The sequence below is a fragment of the Pteropus medius genome, unplaced genomic scaffold (genome assembly GCF_902729225.1).
Source record: "Pteropus medius unplaced genomic scaffold, Ma_sr-lr_union100, whole genome shotgun sequence".
NCBI classification, from domain to species: domain Eukaryota; kingdom Metazoa; phylum Chordata; class Mammalia; order Chiroptera; family Pteropodidae; genus Pteropus; species Pteropus medius.
The window spans coordinates 352727-368247 of record NW_024350397.1 but is presented as its reverse complement, the minus strand read 5'-3'; the positions used below and the strand labels follow the sequence as shown (position 1 = coordinate 368247).

General features: G+C 38.4%; 1 long non-coding RNA gene across 1 annotated transcript in view; it reads right to left on the bottom strand.

Annotated features, from left to right (window-relative positions):
* LOC120584095 (uncharacterized) overlaps positions 1-15521 on the bottom strand; it is a 42918-nt gene that overhangs the window by 12878 nt on the left and 14519 nt on the right. The gene's annotated exons all lie outside the window — the stretch shown is intronic.

Genomic DNA, 15521 nt, shown 5'->3' with positions numbered 1-15521 from the left:
AGAATGTAGAAGAGAAAGGGAGGAAAATGAAGTCGTCTTCCTACGATCATGGAAAGAGCGATCAATCCATTCATTAATAATAAAAATAACCACAGGAGTCTCAACTTTGTCCCCCGCCCCTCCCCACTAAAAACCTTTGATTTTTAAGTAATGCCAATTGGATTGTCTAAAGTGTCGTTTTCCTCACAATGTTCTGGAACAAAGCTTGTCCTTGCGGAACAGCTGCTCTCTCTGCCCGGGAGGCCATGGAAGTGACCGAGAAGCTGGCCTTGCAGAGAGAACCGCCCAGCTACGAGGCGACCTTCCCCAGACGGTGAGCCCACAGAGGCTACCTTCACAAGAAATTTCAACTCCCGAGCCTGAACCACTTTGCTTTTTTTCCCCAAAGACACCCCCTTTCCATGAGATAACTGTTCTTCTCTGGTTCAAAACTACTTCCAGAACAGTCGTGTCCCAGGGTGTCATATACAAGAAAGAGATAGTCAGTGAATTGAGAAGTGGGCATCTTTTGAGATATTTTAGAAATAAAGGAGTTTCCTAAAGTGAGAAAATTGGGTCGAGGTGGCCGGCTGGGGGAGAGGATTCAACCTCCTCTCTTCCTTAGCATTTTTCCCTTTTCTTCTCTTTATCACTTTTTAAACATTCCCACAACGTTCTCTGAGGAAGTAACGCTCATAAACACCATATTCTGGTAATCGACTTGTCTCTGCGAAAGCGGCTGTAGCTTCCCCTAGACAGACAGGGAGGAGCGGGGCTGCCCAAGTGTCTGCGGCATTTAGGGTCTCTCCTCACCCAAAGGAGGCAGTGATTTAGGGGCGCAGAGGCTCTCACCCAGGCCTGACTCACGACAGGTTTCCAAATGGCGCGTCTTGTGGATAGTTTGCGAAAACTATCCCAAGCAGCTTACGAGTTTCTTCCACATTTAAAAGGGCCTGTTAACACTGAGCCGCATGAAAAAATTATACTCTGGAGGGATTTTCCCCCCTCCGTGATGTGATTAACATCTGAAACGACTCAAATTGTGCTCCGATGAGGAAAACTTAAACAAGAAAAGCTCTCTTCAACATTAAAAGAATCTACTTGTTTTGTAATCTGCACTTTTATTTCCAAAAGTCCTTTCATTCCAGGTCTAATTCTGCAGGATCCTCCGGCACTGCTTTTTTGGGGGCTATATACTTTGATGTTAGTATCCATCTTACTGGTGGATGGTCACAAGTTTTGAAGTACTTTGAAAGCACAGTTCTTGTCTGCTAATCGTAGAGACACATGAGCTTCGTATGTCAATCCTTTGATGGTGAAAATCTCTGACAGGATTTGGACACTCAGAGTTTTGCTTATAAATTATTCTGCCAGGTTTCGTCACCCGAACTTGGCAGTTTATCTTTTTCCTTTCTATCTTTCTTTTCAGAAAACATTTTTTTTCTTGCCTTTGATCTCTGTGTGCTCTTACCTCGAATTTTAATTTAATAAACAAAAGGGAAGCTACTTAAAATGAATAAAAAGAGGCAGCAAGACACTGAGCACGAAACTCCTCTGACTTGCAGAGGCCACCAGTCTCAGAGTGGCCTCAGTTTCTTCATCCATAAAATGGAGTTAATCCGAACTCCCTAAGGCAGGATTTCCAAGATTTGCTTAATATATGGAGACCTTTAGGAAATATAAAACCCTAATGTTGACTCAAATCTCAAAATGTTTTTAATTTAATACTACTGAGCTATGTATAAACATAAAACTAGGTACGAATTCTTCATGCTTATGCTTCTTATACCAATTGGATTAGTCAACTACTACAAAAATAATGCTGCATAACTGATAACCCCCCAAATCTCAGTAACTTATGAATCAAATATTTGTTTCTCGTATTCACGATGGGATTTGGCCGATGTCAGCTGGGCGCGGTAAGGATTAGCACCAAGTTACAAGTAGATTCAGTCTGTTTCCCAGATCTTCTTCATTCTGAGATTGGAAACTACATGGGAAATGGGTTGGTTGGTGAGTTAGTTGGTTTGGGGTTTGGGGGGGGTTATTTTTAATGATGTATCACAGGACTTCAAAAGCCAAACAGACCATTCGCGCATATTTAAAGCCTCATCTCGTGTCTGTTCATTAACATTCCAGCTATGTCCAGCCTCCATGGGGTAGTCAAATTTATTCTTGCCTGTCGTGAAGGTCCTGCAAAGTCCCATGGCAACAAGCATGGAGGTATGAATCTACAACTGAGAGGAAGTGAAGAACGGAGAAAAATAGTCTCCCTCACGGAAACTATTCATTTTGTTCTCTTATGTGGTGCACTCCTCCGGTGCCCCTCAAAACATGCCAAAGCCTCATCCAATCACGACATCAAAGTTCAGGATCTGTGTTCCACAGTGGGGCCAGGCGTGGCTCTTCTTGATGCACATATGTCTAAACAAAAAGATAATCTGTCGCCCTACAGGCCAACATACAATCGTGAAATAGGAATAAGGAATAACAATAAGTTATGTAGTGGTCACCAGCCCGTTGAAATTCTGCAATCCTATTATAAAAGTATTGACCAGTTTCCCCTGGGATTGGGAGCATTCCATTACGAGGTAGGACCTGTCAATGCCCCAGAGAGTCATGCCCCAGTCCACTGTTCTTGAATGCCCCACTGTGCCTCGGGCATGACCTTCCTTTTCCTGCATCCTTCCTGGCCACATTTTAAGAGAATATTGGAGAATCTGAGCAGCTCTATCATTTACTTGGGCTCCTAGTCCGGAGTCCAGAGCTCTTTTATCCTTCTCAAAGTCAGTCTCTTTTCATCTAGCATGGCGGCAAACATAGCTCTTAAAAACCCGCAGGTTTTTGATGAGGTTAATGACCTGTGATCCAATGCGCCAAAAGCCATGCTTGTAAGATTTGTGAGGCAAGTCTCCCTAGACTTAATTACAAGTATGTTGGGTGCATCAGGCATGAGTGGGACCACTTATTCAACCACTTTTCTAAAAGTAATTTTGTCCAGGTAAAAGTACCCACTGTTGATATCACCTTGAGGTTTGTCTTGGATCGTGCCAGGTTTCTGTCATTCCCTGGGGCTATTTTAGTAGATCTTTCAAATATAAGATATTTCTCAATTTTGGAAACCAGAAACAATTTGATTTATCAACCCAACAGCTTCTGGAATTTCCAGGCCCTCCGCATTCCCTCTCCATTTTGCTTACAAACTGGCCAATTCTCTTCTGAGCTCATCGCTTTCTTGTACCTTTTCAAATGTAGCAAATTGCAGCCTATTCGCATAATCAACATTCTGACTGAGAACCTCTTGTCCCATGCCACAAGTTTATTAGGTACAATTTTTTTTTGTCTTCACGTTATTGAAAGTGACAGTTTTGCCAATGTTTTACTGCCACATAACACAGGTTGCCTTTTTTCCAGGCTTCTATAACATTCTGCCTCTCTAATGAGAAGTACTACAAAGTCACAGGGTACAAGCTTGGCTGTATAAAGCTATAACAGAGAGAGAGTAAAAAAACGAGAAGAATAATCTAATTTACTACACCGATATAAATCAACACAAATTTGTAAATCTGTTCAAATACTCATCAAAATAACAAAACTCAAAGAAACAATATTAACAATGTATTAGTCTTGCTTATAGCAAATTGTAGCTTTTAGAATATGACTTCACTACCGTATGCCAGGTGATGACTCAAATCTCTTAGCCCTGTTCTGAACAGGAGCTCCTGCAATGCCATCAACCATTTCATATATTATGAGGTCTTTTGGCCTTTACTTGGCGTACATGTGTCGTTTTCATATTAAATCTTCCTTGGTGTCTTTCTCATAGTCTACCTCATTTAAAGTTGTGCAATGAGATGCCATATGACTCTTTAGCTTTAAGTAGTTTTGATTATAAGATGATCTTTCTGATGATCCAGAATATGCTCATCTATAGATATCAACTAAGAATGCCTGAGGGCACTCACCTGGGCCCATATCACTTGTGGGACTTGACACACATTCCCCCCGACCAAAGCCAGTGTTGTAGTTGTAGACCAGCCCTTGTAGTTCTTATTATGATTGCAAGACACACTTCAGCAACAATCATGGGGGAACTTGAAAAAAATAAGGGTTATTATTCACAGGTCCTAGAGCTACGTACATGGCACATCAGAGGGCCACACACCAAGGTAGTGAGTAGAGAAGGATCGAGTGTGAACTTGGGGTTCTGACTTTATGGGGTCCAAGGGTGGGGTGCCTAGGGTTTTGTGAGTTCACTCTTTATGGAAGAATTTAAAACTTAAGAGCAGGAATTAAAGCTTGGGAGGGAAAAGCAAGGTCACTCAAATGGTTAGTTATCCAGATTACCAAGAATTTATTGGGTGGGTCACTAAATTCTTTATCCAATTGTTTAGCTAGCAACTGTGTAATACAACTGGCAATATGTTTATTCGAATTAGATGCTTTTGAAATGGATGCTTCTGCAATCAAAATCTTACTGTCAAGCACTTACGCTTCATCACGTCGAACGTTTTAATATTATTTTTGATGTGAAAACAGATTTTTAAATCTCCCCACTCGTGTATTAGTGAGAATATGGTCTGTAGATCCCCAAGCTTAGAACATTGATCTGAAAGGTTATTGGGGATTTTAAATGACATGACATTGTTTAAAGAGCTTAACACAATACTTGAGTAAGTGCTCAGTAATTTTCAGTTTCCTTCCCTTCCCTTTTCACTTTATAGATTAGAGTTTCATAGTCCACTGTGAGCATTAATTTGTTCAGCTCAGGCTTCAGGTGGAACATCTGTATAAATCCAGCTTTGTGAATATTTTTAAACTGAGAGCTTTTCCATCTGTTTTGGAGTCACGGCCATCCACATTATCCTCATTTGAGCTCTTAATGATATATGTGTGATGGAAACAAGACGTTTTAATGTGTAAGTATTCACAGCCTCCCCATTCTTGTCTGTGCAGATTCTACCCTCCCCCACCATCTGAGCCATTCTTTTTCTCCCAGTCTAGTTCTTGGTATTTTTTGTGATGCAAAAATTAAGAGACAGAATGCTACCAGGACAGAGATGCAGAAAGAAAGGGGAAAGGATTTTGGCTTTTTGGGTCAGCCCTGGGTTCTTTCTTGTGGAGAATCCAGGTAATGAGCAAAGCAGAAATGAAACTATAAAAGCTCAATTCTGAATTGGTCTATAGAAGAAAGAGCTCGAGGTGAAGGCAGGAGGAAGAAGGTTGAAGAGCCATAAAAGGTGGATGTTGGGAGAGTTGGGGGAGTTCTGGAAGACTCTGGAACAAATTTGGAGTATGAAAGAAGAGTGGAAGAGAGACATTGTATTTTTAAGGATTGTTGTGGGTTATAACATAGATCTTCTTAACGTTTCTTGAGAAATGCACATAGAATGTTAAAATTTCTTATAAATTACTTCGGGCTGCTGAAGTGCATATTTCTTTAAATGGAACGCTATGTTAAAACTGACCCATCTGAACCCTATACACAGACATTAGCGCAAGACACACACACACACACACACACACACACACACACACACACACACTTTTATTTGGATTTTATATGGTCCTTCCTAGTTAAACAGCCAGCACCATGATTACACATTCTCTTTCAACTCAGCAAAATCATTAAGGTTCATTTTCTGGAGTGTCTTCTGTGTATTTTGTGTAAGATTTTCGTTTAAACATGATTTTAAGAAGAGAAAGTTACTAATATTGATATTACCTATAAACACAGGTACTTTTTTTCAGATTTCGAAATACATTTTAAAACTTCTAAGTAAGGTTATTTTATAAACACACACAGAGTCGCATAGTGTTGAAGGTTGCTTATCAATCCTCAGTTTATCTTCCCTTATCTAGCCTCACAGCTTGAGGTTGAATTTCCCAGCTTCCCTTGCAACTAGTTGGCCATTGGACTATTTGTGCCAGTGGAAAGTAAGCAGAGGTGATGGTACAAGTTCCACATCATACACTTAAAAGAAAATTGCATGCTCCCTACCTTTTCTCCTGATCCTTTTCTGCAGGCTGAATTCTGGACAAGGAGGTTAGCCAGTTTCAATCATTTGGATAGAATGCCACCATAGTAACAACACAGAAGGAACCTGCTCTCCATGACCTTTTTTCCACCCACCCTGGACAATGACTTCCCTCGAGACTGTTTGCATGAGAGAGAAGTAACACTTCTATTATGTTTGAACCAGCGACTTATAGTAGTATCTGTTATTGCCACCTAGCCCATACCATAATCAACACATTTAGAATATGTTTCTTTCAGTTTGGGAGTTATTGACTAACGGATAATATAACATATATATATAGTATTATGAAAACAATCTGTTGTAGTGAAAAATTCAATCATTGGGGATCATCATGAGGTTTGAAAAGTACCTTTCCCTGGTATGAAAATTCATCCCTTCCTGTACAATTATTTTTGTGATTGATTAAAATAAAGTTCAGACTTACAAAACTAGAGCAAACAATTATAGTGACCCAGCTGATAGCTACACATTCTTATAGCGTCTATTCACTTATTCATAAAAAATATTGAAGGATATCCAGTCCAGAACTTAAGGAGCTTAGATGTCGTCTCTCCCATCCATACAAAAGAAAAATGCTGAACAAACCAAAAATCAATAACTCTCTTAGATCCATTAGAGTATGGAGGTCACAGAGCAAACCTCTGTCCCAAAATTGTAGAGATAAACAGGTGGATCCCACCAGGAGAAACCTCCTCAGGAACCAGTGCCAGAGTAAAATCCTAAATTATAATTGACAAATTGCTGGAGGTTCCATATGGACGAGTTTGAGAATTAAAAATCCCAGGGAGGTCTGGCTTTGGGGAAATGGAGGGGAGGACACTTTTATGAGTTTTACCCCCAGGATCCCTTCTAGCTTCTCATAGTAAAGATCAGAGAAAATTAATTCCCCTTCTGTTTCTGGCAGAGAGAGGGGGAAGTAGCCATTCTAAATACTCCCAGAGCTTTCTGCTATTCTTATATATTTTTTTTTAACTTTTGTGACATTGGTTAATGAAATCTAGTAAGTTTCAGATGTACAATTTAACAGTAAGGTATATATACTGCATTGTGTGTTCCCCTTCCATCGTTAGATTTCTTTCTGTAACCACATATTTGACCTCCTTTACCCCATCTACCTCCCTCTTCCCCCACACCCCCACCCTCTAGTAACCACTAGTCTATAGTCTATGTCCATGAGTCTCTGTTTGTTTATCCTGTTAGGTTTATAGCTCACGTATAAGTGATATCATGCGGTTTTCAATTTTTTCTGTCTGGCTTATTTCGCTAAGCATGATTATCTCGAGGTCCATCCAGGTTGTCGCAATGGCAGTATTTCATCTCTTCTTAGTAATATTCCATTGTATATATGTACCACCGCTTCTTTAGCTAATCGTCTATTGTAAGACACTTCGGTTGCTTTCATGTGCTGGCCACTGTGAATAATGCTGCTATGAACATGGATGTGCAAATACCTTTTCAGATATGGGTTTTCAAGTCTTTGAGGCAAATATCCAGTAGAGGGTTTGCTGGATCATATGGTAGATCAATTCTTAGTTTTGTGAGGGACTTCCAAACTGTTTTCTATAGCGGCTGTACCAATTTGCAGTCCCACCAGCAGTGTGAGGGTTCCTTTTTCTCCGCATCCTCTCCAGCATTTGTTATTACTTGTCCGGTTAATAACAGCTATTCTAACAGGTGTGAGATGGTATCTCATTGTGGTTTTGATTTGCATTTCCCTAATAGCTAGTGATGTTGAGCATCTTTTCATGTTTCTTGGCCATTTGTACGTCCTCTAGGGAAAAGTGTCTGTTCAAGTCCTCTGCCCAATTTTTTATTGGATCATTTGTTTTTTTGTTGCTATGAGTTCTTTATGTATTTTAGATATTAGGCCTTTATCGAAGGCATTGCTTGCAAATATCTTCTCCCATTCGGATGGTTGTCTCTTTATCTTGTTGACAGTTTCTTTTGCTGTGCAGAAGCTTTTTAGTTTGATGTAGTCCCATTCATTTATTTTTGCTTTTACTTCCCTTGCCTTTGAGGTTAAATTCATAAAATCCTCTTTAAATCCAAGGGCCATGAGTTTAGTTCCTATGTTTTCTTCTATGCACTTTATTGTTTCAGGTCTTACATTCAGGCCCTTAATCCATTTTGAGTTAATTTTCGTGTGTGGTGACAGACAACAATGTAGTTTCATTCTTTTGCAGGTGGCCTCCCAGTTTTCCCAGCACCATTTATTGAAGGGGCTTTTCTTTCTCCACTGTATGGTTTTGGCTTTTTCGTCAAAAATTATTTGCCTATATAAACCTGGGTTTATTATGGACTCTTGATTCTGTTCTACTGTTGTTCTTAACAAGGCCTGCCTTCAAGAGAAACTATTTCTTCAAGAGCTAACCTACTGAGATTATACCAGAGCCTAACTGAACTGGAGGAAAGGAAATACCCAACTCCATCTCATTCTGGATATCCTGTCTTGCTTAAGGTCAGGGAGAGTGGGCAGGAAGAGGGCACTGAGAAGCATATGTGAAGGTCACAGCCCAGGGGCACAGGCTCACTAAAGGACTGAGACCTAATCATAGGACTGAAGAATGCTTCACCACCCCCCACAACTTACCACCACATCAATAGGGCTCCTGTGTAATAACAGAGGAATAAAATTGAAAGAACTGTGCATTTCACATGATACTTAAGAATAAGTCTCTAGGGAAACCTAAAAAATATTGGGTGTCTACTATGTAGCAGGCAATATGATATTTGTTGAAGATACAGTGGTGTTAAATAAAAGCTCTCTCTTCATGGAGCTCATATGCTAGTGGAGAAATAAGACGGTAAACAACGTAATTTCAGTTAGTGGTAAGTGATATGTAAAAAATAAGGTAAAGCAAGGGCTGGAAAATGATGGGGAGGAAGGCACAGCTATTCTAGGTACGGTGGTCAGGGAAGATCTTCCTAAAGAGGTGGTATCTGAGCTGGGGCCCGAATAGACAAGAAGTTCACTTTGTAAAAGCAGAGAGACCCACATTCAGTCCATTTACATTTTTGCTCCTGATCCTCTAGACACTCATGAACACTGTGGATCCTAAAGTTGACGGAAATAGAGTCCAACCTCCAGCGTATCAGGAAAATCAACTGCTTGATCTCTGATGCCTGAAATTATTACAGGGTAATGTTTGATAAGGAAAAATCATCAAATCTCTGGAGGAGTCATGTGAGATGGGTCTGTGACCAAAACTTCCCCCCAAAACTTGTCAATCTTTCAGAGAAGCCTTTCTGAATTTTGTGATCTATTTGTTGAGATCGATTTTCATGGGTTGTTTGGTTAGTTACACTGTACTATGATAATGTTCTCTATTAAATAAAATGTTCTGTGATTGGTTAATACATCTTCTCATTTATTAAAATCACTTTATTTCTATATGCTAATCAAATATGCTATTTCTAGCTCGTTAAAGATAGTATCTGTAGTAATTTTTATTTCAGAAATTGGGCTTTTCGTCTTCACCTTATTTTAACATTATTTTAGTCCCTATTTTAACATTATTTCTATGGAAATGTCAGATTCAAATGATATCAAATTATATCACTTTGATGAACAATGCTCTTTCCAGTAAAAGGAACTGGATTCCATATATAAAACTTTGAAAATATGAAAAGAATGGTTTTCGCACTCTTTCTGAGCAGTGGAAGTTCTATGTTTAAAACATAAATTCTTATGTTTGAAAAAACATAAATTTGTTGTTCTCAACAAAGTGCAATGAGCAAGCCGTACCTGCCTTCCCCATCCCCTTCCTGTCATCTCTGGCCTTTTCTGTAATTGTCATATTCATTTTCATAGTTTTTTACATTCCAAACCCAGAGGAGAGAGTATTTTAAAAGCCTAAAATAATGGCTTACAAACTGTGCTCCCCAGAAATACTCGTAGGAGTTGCTTTAGGAGATGGGGGCAGGGAGAGAAGGAGAAGCAGAAAGAGACTGGGAACAGAATGATGAGAGGTGGTGACTGCAGGACCTCAGGCCCATGTGTGTCAAGAGCGATGGGCTCTGTTGTGATAAGATACAATCTCGGTGACTTCATACTGCAAATGTTTATTTCTCACCCCACAAACATTGGTGCAAGTCAAAAGGTTTTCTCTTCCATCTGGCAAATCCAGGATCCAGCTATCATCATTGCATGATGCCACTATATCAACATAAGATCTCTGCATTGCTGCAATAAGAAAGGGAGAAATGGAGAGCCCACAGGAGGTTGTAGGGCTAGCTTGGCAGTGACATGTTCTATTGAGCAGAATGCAGTCATATGGTCCCCACTCATGGGAGTCTGGGAGACATAAGCAAGCATCTATAACATACAGGGACTGCAAGATATTTCTGCCACAAGGCCCTACTGCTGCTTCAAAGAGAACAGCTATTTATTTACTTGTGTATGTTTCCAGGGGCTATTTTATTGAAGAAAGAGTCCTGGCCAAAGAAAAAAATGTATTAAGGCATTAATCCAATAATAAAAATTCAGGCAAATCTAAGATTGCCTGATTTTGGTATACTTCTGAGAATATAGAACTTTCATGGTTTTACCAAGTTGAGAGAGATTATCGATAGATTAACACACTGACTTCCAGATTCAAGAAAAAAGACATCATCATATATAGATGTGGAGTTCCTGTTCTAGAACTAGAATTTTGGAACAGGGTGTGAAATCTTGGTGCCCATTGTCTATTCCACTCTTTCTCTAGTTAACCTTCTTATGCAACAGAGACTGGAAAGCTAAGATCTACATTTCCTAGACTCCCTTGCAGCTTGGATTCTGAATGCAATTTAGATTTGACAAGTCAAATTCACTCTGTGTGAGATTGATCTTTGGAAGTAAGGTAGAGGCCTTGCCTCTGTGGTTTTGCTGTTTCTTCTGGCAGGCCTACTTCACAGAGATATTTAAAGTTTTTCACACCAGCATCAGCAGATGTTCCAGTGTCCACGCACAAGTTCCATGGGTGTCTGAGACATGGTACAGGCCATCATACTGCTCATGTGAATCATAGTTCAGGAGACAGCAGCAGAGGTGGCTTCTTAATTATGCCGTTTCTTGACCGTAGCATGGGATGGTGGCATTCCAGAGTAGGTAGCTCCTGGATCAGGAACGAGGTAGAAGCCCTTCTGGTGGTACCGCTGTGCAATGTACCTAGGGAATCGTTTCTGAAAAACCTACCCAATGCTTACTTATTTAGCATCTCCCTGCCCCTCTTAAGCTCTTAATGATTTTGTATGTCATTGAATGTCCTGTAATAAATCCATTCCCGATTACACTAGCTAGAGTGAATTCTGTTTACATCAGTTAAGCTCAGACTGATACAAGCCCCAAATGTCAAACAATTATGCATCTTATCTTGATAAAAAAAAAGTAGTACTATGTGGGAACATCTCAGTAACTTACTCAGATGGTGTCCCTAACATCCTATACCAGGATATGTGCAACTCTTGCTCAGAGTCTATTTTTTCCCATTCTGTATAGGCTGTTGATTTTATCAAGAATCCGAACTTGGTTCATTTAAGAAAGATGAGAGAAGAGACTAAGAAATGTCACAGAGGCTGCAGGTTGTCCCTCCTTTTCTTTCATAGCGAGGATCAGAACACATTTTCAATAAAGGACCAGCAGTAATATTTTAGGCTTTGTGCGCCGTTGATCTCTTTTAAAACTACTCAACTCTGCCATTGTAGTGTGAAAGCAACAATAGTAATTATGTATGTGGTGACATTAAAGAATTAAAAATAAATTAATTAAAAAAAAAATTATGTAAATGAATGAGCATCGTTCTGTCCTAATAAAATGTTATTTACAACCCTGTTCCACAGTAACAGTATTCTCAATTTTGAAGATGGGCCCACAGCCACTTGGAATAAAGACTACATTTCTCAGCCTTCCTTGCAGGTAAGTGTGGCCATGTGAGTAAATGGGATGTATGGGGTAGAAAGAGCAGTCGTGTGGAGGTAGAGGAAGCATGCATTTCCTTCTCCTGTTCTCCCCTTCTGCTGATTGGAATGTGGTCATAATGGCTGAAACTCCAGCAGCCATGTTGGACCAGATAATAATCTCAGGACAGAAGGCCATGCTTTGAGGAAGCAACAAGACAGAAGGTGATGACATCCTTGACACATTGGAATGTCAGGTGGACTCTTGGGTTAAGAAAAAAGTACACAATTATCTTGTTTAAGTCATTTTGATTTAGGGTTTTTCCATTACTCACAAACAAACAACACTAACAGATCATACTCAAATTCATTAAACATAAATAAATAAAGAGTTGCTCAATAAATAAATTTTGCTGAATTAATAAATGCCATGAATTGAAATATATACTATATGAAGTAGGGCTGTTGGGGCTTGGCACAAAAGATCTAAATGTTAATTTTAGGTAAAAATATTAAAAAAAAAATTTTAGTTTATGGCATTTGTAATACCAAATTTCTGTACATGAAATTTCTTTGCAGAAAGCAATTTGGTATTTTCATGATGTGAAAGAAAAAAAATAAAATCATTACCGGGAAGTAAAACAAGTCAAAATCTATTTATAAAGTGTGAATTAAAAATTCACAACTAAAACAACTCAGCAATTAAAGGCTAAGCTGTCATTGTAGGTATTGTTCAGATTTATATCCACATTCCAGCCACTGTGTTACAGAAACAGGTTTTTAAATTAGTTTAAAAAACATTTCTCTACACCAGTAATACCATAAAGGTCATTTTTCTCATCTCTATCCATGTTCCCACCCTTTTCTATGATGACTGTATCTCATTGATTGCTATTTGTTTTTCTAGGTTAAGAAGAGAAAGACTGGAGTAAACTATAGTCAAGCCCTTTACAATCTCACTGTCGAAAGCGTGGTCCTTGGACCACCAGCACTATCTAGGAGCTCGTTAGGAATGCAGAACTTGGGCCACATGGCATCAGCATCATATTTTAATAAGATGCTCCAGGTGACTTCGTGTGCATGCTGAAGTCTGAGAATGCTGCTTTTTAAATTCTTCTACACTGACCTTGAGTAGCAAATGCCCTTTTAACTTCTGTTAGCTCTTTCCATTTCAACAATACTGATCACTTAGAGAAAATACTTTTGTATTTCTAAACTCCCCACAAAATGCAATAATTCAGGTCAAAACTCCAGAAACCAGAAGAAGAACTAAAATTAAAATATATGTCTCATAGGATCATGTTATTTCTCTTTTATGGCCTCGAAGCACTTCTTTTTACTAGAAAGCATCCGGGATTAGGCTCATTTCTAGTCCTAAGGATGAGAAATGAGATTTTAATGATAAATCCTAACAATAAGAAGCCATATCTGTAGAGCTATTGAGAGATCCTACAGATTCTATTAAACTCTGATAAATAAAACTAGTAGTTTTATTTCTTTAGAGATCAATTTATTAAGGATCTGCAACACTAGGCTGTTATATATACTATTGTCACTATAAATATGTCAGTTCCATGAGTGCTATTCTTTTAAAAATATAAAAACTTGTATTACAAAGCAGACATTGTTTTCTCCCCACCCCCATCCCCCCCAAAAACAGAACTCTGCTTTCAGTTCTGCTTGATTAATACACCAAATAATCTGTGCTTCAGGGGTTCAGAGGAAAGCCACAAATGCAACTAAGGGTTTGAAAACACAAACTTTGAAGAAAATTTAAAAGTTTCTAGAATTAAAATGCTAAAAGGCGATTGAAAAATAATCTCTAACCTTTGTCAAAGAATAATTCTCAGCCAATCACAATTTCTAACATCAACCAGAAAAAGTTTAGGGTCATATAAAGCATGAGAATTTTAGGTAAGATATAAAATGAATAACAGAATATCCCCTTCTTTGAGGGATTTAAAAATATACTGGATAGAATCTCATCATGGTCTAATAGTGGCCTTGACTAGATGTGCAAAGACAGATTCCAAAACTTTTCAAGGTCCCTTTCAACCTAACGTTCAAGGAATAGTCTCTGTAAAGGTACTTACTACAAATAAAATTCCATAGTGAAAAACAACTCAAAAATATTGTACCTTACTCCATGCCATTTTCCAAGCTTTGGCCGAAATATTCAGAAATATTGGCAACTGTATGACCTCTTCTGAAGAAAATATAGGTAGTGAGATACTTGGGCCCTTTTACACTGGCAGTTCTAGAGACTTTTCGTACATTCCTGATATTGCTTAGAATTCATATCCTTAAGCATTGAAAAAGTTATTTTCATGCCAGCTTGAAATATCAGTTCATATATGCATTAAAGACCTTGGTAAATATCTGAGTCAGTAACAGGAAGATACATCAGAGATCTGTCACTTGAATGCCATGCTGTTTCTATTCTGGCAATTTTAGGGTGACTAACCAATTCATTTTGTCCGGAACTGGAAGGTTTATTGGGACACACATGACTTTCAGTGCTGAAATTAAGACAGTTGGTCACTCTACAGTTCAGTAATATATCTTTTGGTGTGTATGTGGGTGTGTTTGCACACTTGTGCACTCTGACATGCTCACATGTACCTGCTTACACACACTTATCATTATCATTTTCTTCTGGGTTTAACTTCATTTTAGAGGATAGAATAATGACCAAGCGAATATAAAGCTCTTTTCAATGCACAGGCTATGTAATGAATTGTGTAATTTAATCAATAATTAGTTATTTATCGACTCATTTTTTTAAAAAGAAAGAAAAAAAAAAGCTTCAATATCCATATTGTTAAATAAAAAAGAAAAATTGCCCAAATGGAGACATCTTGTCTTGATTATGGTACAGGTGAATAGTTCTTAAAATGGTGTTTCTCTTTCAGTCTCAGAAAATCCATTTTGCAAGAGTAAATCATTTTAATCATGTGAGGCTGACAGACTAAACTTTACACCACAACTGGCAGAGGACACTCTTTGGGCCAAGCGGCTCCTGGTGTGCAATAAAAGGGATTTTCAGTGTCTTGTCAATCTCATTTTTTCAAAATACTCATAAAACTGTAAAACTGTAAAAACTGTCTCTTTTAAATAGTACTTCAGTGTAAAACAACTGATGCTGAATTATTCAACTTATAACTTTTAGACCAAAAATACTGCGGAGATGTAGGAGCATTGATTGAATCAATGAAAAATCTATGACAAGATAATAAAACTCAAAAAAAAGAAGTCCCTCTCCAACTCATGTGTCATCATTTGAAGTAATTATTAAGTAAGCTTTTACATTCGAATGCATATATCTAATGGGGAAAATTACATCTTTATCCTGCCTTTCCAGTAAAACTTTATTTCAGACTAACTGAAACAAACAAACAAATAAACAAAAACAAAAAGATTCTTGCTTTTGATGAAAGCTTTATTTTACAGAAGAATGCCACCATTTAAGAGTAAAAAAAAATTGAATTAGATTTTAAGCATTGTCAACCCCTAATAAAAATTATTGACCCAGGCAAGGATTGCCAACTAGTATTAAAAGCAGCAAGTGCGTGATTTATGGGGACTCTGACACCCACAGAGTGCCCAAGTAACACCACAAAGATT